The sequence below is a fragment of the Ranitomeya imitator genome, chromosome 7 (assembly GCF_032444005.1).
Source record: "Ranitomeya imitator isolate aRanImi1 chromosome 7, aRanImi1.pri, whole genome shotgun sequence".
Lineage (NCBI taxonomy): Eukaryota > Metazoa > Chordata > Amphibia > Anura > Dendrobatidae > Ranitomeya > Ranitomeya imitator.
In genome coordinates, this window is record NC_091288.1 from 205398323 (window position 1) to 205403011 (window position 4689).

Sequence of the window (4689 nt, forward strand, 5' to 3'; positions counted from 1 at the left end):
TTTTTTTTTTAAAGTCAGTTTTACCCCCCAAAAAGATTTAATTTTCATCCAGTCTTCATGTTTGTTTTTTTAGATAAAAATAATACAGCTTTTTATGGAATCTTTGCAATAGATTTGTTTACAAACAGATGCAATATAGAAAGTGTCCATATGGCATCTGATTTATATACATGCCCACTGAGTTTAAGGGCTCATCTCCACTTGTGTGAGAAAAAAACGGTCCGATTTATGGACCGAAAAAACGGATGTAACGTGTGCGATTGTCATGCGAGTGTAATGCGATTTTTTTTTAATCGCATCATCCGTTTTTACATCCGTATGCAATCCGTTTTTTTTCTCTGCAACTATTTTTATACAGTCATTTACAGGACTATTTACAGTGTTCTGTGCCACAGAATGGTAATGTATCCGTAAAAAACGGATGGTCCGTATTCCATGCGTTTTTTTTCTCGCACCCATTGACTTGCATTGGCGAGTCTCGTCCGAGAATCTCAGCAATACGCAGCATGCTGCGATTTTTTTTCTCAGCCGACACAGATTTTTCTCAGTCCGATTTCAGCTGAGAAAAAAATCGCAAATGGAGTGTCACCTATTGAAAAACATCGGTCCGAGTGCAATCCGATTTTTTATCGGATTGCACTCGTCTGTTTTTCTCACAAGTGGAAAGGGGCCCTAAAGGGATTGTCCGGGACTTTAACATTGACCTATCCTTAGGACAGGTCATTAATGTCTGATGTAGCACCTCCGCAGATCAGCTGTTCCCGGTGTTGGCAGCAGCCAGAACCGCTCGGTTGCGGAGTCGCACTGGACAGCTCTGTCGACGGAATAGCGGCCGCAGACGAATACTACCCATCCGCCACCTATCCAAATCAATAGGCGGTGGATCACACTCACATTGATCTGTATGGCACAGTGTACGAAAATCTGCTCAGGTAAACAAAGTCGTTAGGACTTGTTCACAGATAGTGCAGATGTTGGAGAATGAAGGATCAGACATGTTCAAAATTTCAACATGCTCTATCTTTTTATTCTCACCAGAGATGTCTGAAAACATCTGAATCTCATTTCTCCACAGGCCGAGTGTGTATGTGGGGAGAAATGGCTAATAAGTGACCACCTTTACCGGGGATCGGGCGTAGATCCACGCAACCGTTTATGATGAATGCGCCTAATCTCAAAGTAAACCTGGGCAGAAAATCAATAAGGTGTCTAGAGAACAATGGAAATCTAGAAGTCAGCAGCACCAACCAGGATGTCGTGTCCCCGACCATTACTCCAGGGAGTGTCGCCTGCAGGATCCGGTTACCTTCACTTTCTTACAAATGATCCTATTTGTAGCTTGAGACTTGTGTAAATAGGGTAATTAGTTTCTTCTGGGATCGGCTCCACTGACCGAGGAAATACAAATAAAGGCCAGAAATGATGTTTCTGTAGCACCTATAGTTAATATAGTCATTGTTTATGGTCTGGCCAGAGGGGGCGCTCCGTTATTCCCAGCAGTCCCATTAACAATGGAGCAGTCACAAGCATGGGCAGCCATAGCTCCATTCCAATGGCATGTTCCCATTGCTGGGGGTCCGACTAGTGTGACCCCACAGCGATTCCGAGCTCTAGCTCCGGCTCAATAAAGGGTTGGTTGATTGTGCAGCTCCATTCACTCTTAGTGGGAGCGCCGGAGATTGCTGAGTCCTGTGCTCGGCTGGTGATCAGCAGCCCCATTAGAATGAATAGAACAGCAGTGCGCAGAATCAACCATCGCTCTATTGAGACTGAACTTCAGCTCTGAATTGTGGTCAGACCCCCAGAAATTGGAAAGTTATCCCCTATTCCATTGATCAGGGGCATAACTTTCAAACTTGAGCATATCACTTTAATAAGATTAAGTTCAGCAAACAAAAAGTACAGGAAAACTCATTTTAAAGGTTGTTGCCAAGAAAAAAATATATATATAAGAATTTAGATGTATAGACTTTATTCCAGCTTGTGTGTGTGGAGGTGCATTGGGGGGTGACGATGCACTTACAGCTCCTCGGCCTCCGCTGGATGCCCGGCCTGGCGCCTCTCTCCGCTGGATGCCTGGCCTGGTGCCTCTCTCCGGTGGATGCCCGGCCTGGCGCCTCTCTCCGCTGGATGCCCGGCCTGGCGCCTCTCTCCGCTGGATGCCCGGCCTGGCGCCTCTCTCCGCTGGATGCCCGGCCTGGCGCCTCTCTCCGCTGGATGCCCGGCGCCTCTCTCCGCTGGATGCACGGTCTGGCGCCTCTCTCCGCTGGATGCCTGGCCTGGTGCCTCTCTCCGGTGGATGCTCGGCCTGGCGCCTCTCTCCGCTGGATGCCCGGCCTGGCGCCTCTCTCCGCTGGATGCCCGGCCTGGCGCCTCTCTCCGCTGGATGCCCGGCGCCTCTCTCCGCTGGATGCACGGTCTGGCGCCTCTCTCCGCTGGATGCCTGGCCTGGTGCCTCTCTCCGGTGGATGCTCGGCCTGGCGCCTCTCTCCGCTGGATGCCCGGCCTGGCGCCTCTCTCCGCTGGATGCCTGGCCTGGTGCCTCTCTCCGGTGGATGCTCGGCCTGGCGCCTCTCTCCGCTGGATGCCCGGCCTGGCGCCTCTCTCCGCTGGATGCCCGGCGCCTCTCTCCGCTGGATGCACGGTCTGGCGCCTCTCTCCGCTGGATGCCTGGCCTGGTGCCTCTCTCCGGTGGATGCTCGGCCTGGCGCCTCTCTCCGCTGGATGCCCGGCCTGGCGCCTCTCTCCGCTGGATGCCCGGCCTGGCGCCTCTCTCCGCTGGATGCCCGGCCTGGCGCCTCTCTCCGCTGGATGCACGGTCTGGCGACTCTCCGGTGGATGCTCGGCCTGGCGCCTCTCTCCGCTGGATGCCCGGCCTGGCGCCTCTCTCCGCTGGATGCCCGGCCTGGCGCCTCTCTCCGGTGGATGCACGGTCTGGCGACTCTCTCCGGTGGATGTTTGGCCTGGCGCCTCTCTCTGCTGGAGGCCCAGCCTGGTGCCTCTCTCTACTGGAGGCCCGGCCTGGCGCCTCTCCGCTGGAAGCCCGGCCTGGCACCTCTCTCTGCTGGAAGCCCGGGCTGGCGCCTATCTCCGCTGGATGCCCAGCCTGGCGCCTTTCTCAGCTGGATGTCCGGCCTGGCGCCTCTCTCCGCTGGATGTCCGGCCTGGCGCCTCTCTCCGCTGGACGCCTGGCCTGGCGCCTCTCTCTGCTGGATGCCCGGCCTGGCGCCTCTCTCCGGTGGATGCCCGGCCTGGCGCCTCTCTCCGCTGGATGCCCGGCCTGATGCCTCCGCTGGATGTTTGGCCTGGCGCCTCTCTCCGCTGGACGCCTGGCCTGGCGCCTCTCTCTGCTGGATGCCCGGCCTGGCGCCTCTCTCCGCTGGATGCCCGGCCTGGTGCCTCCGCTGGATGTTTGGCCTGGCGCCTCTCTCTGCTGGACGTCCAGCCTGGCGCCTCTCTCCGCTGGACGTCCAGCCTGGCGCCTCTCCGCTGGACGCCCGGCCTGGCGCCTTTCTCAGCTGGATGTCCGGCCTGGCGCCTCTCTCCGCTGGACGCCCGGCCTGGCGCCTCTCTCCGCTGGATGTTCGGCCTGGCGCCTCTCTCTGCTGGAGGCCTGGCCTGGCACCTCTCTCTGCTGGACGTCCGGCCTGGTGCCTCTCTCTGCTGGATGACAGCTCATTGGCTCTGATACACATCAGGGAATACAGTGTGAGGCTGCTGTCACACTCGCAGTATTTGGTCAGTATTTTACATCAGTATTTGTAGCTAAAACCAGGAGTGGAACAAATAGAGGAAAAGTATAATAGAAACATCTGCCCCACTTCTGCATTTATCACCCACTCCTGGTTTTGGCTACAAATACTGATGTAAAATACTGCGAGTGTGACGGCATCGTGCATCTTCACCCCCCAATGCACCTCCAGACACATCTACAGAACTCCTAAGGCTGCAGTTTCCCATGCGGTGTACGGTACCATGTAAACCCAAATCCGCAGTGCACATGCTGTGGAAAATACGGCGCGGAAACACAGCATTGTATTTTCCGCAGCATATCAATTCTTTGTGCGGATTCTGCAGCGTTTTACACCTGTTCTTCAATAGGAATCCGCAGGTGTAAAACCGCAGGTGAAATACGCACAAAAAACGCAGGAAATCCACGGGTAAAACGTAGTGCGTTTTACCTGCAGATTTTTCAAAAACGGTGCAGAAAAATCAGCACATGAATCCGCAACATGTGCACATAGCCTAAATGGGATTTCTAGGGCTTTCTAGCTGCTGGAGCAGCATTTTGGGGTCCTACACAGTCAGAGAAATGGTTTTAGGGGTGCACAAGTTTCTGACAGGTTCCCTATTAAAGCGGTTGTCCAGCCTCGGGGTACAAGGTCTTTATATTTTATTGCGAAAAATAAACATTTCTATTATTTTTAAATCTCACTTTGCAGCACTTTTGCAGCAGCTGCCTAAGACTTTTGCACCGCACTGTTCACACGCGATGTGATTGTGCAGATAAAGCAGCAGACGGTGACCGACCGCTTCCCCTTTCCTCACCTCCACGTGTCCACCAACAACACGAAGTCTAACTTCCGGGTTTGTTCGGATACGCCCCCTTCGTATCGTCATTGGTTAAAAATAATGTGTGGGCTTCCGTGATTGGTCAGGGCGCGCAGTGACGTAAGAGGGGAATCCTCT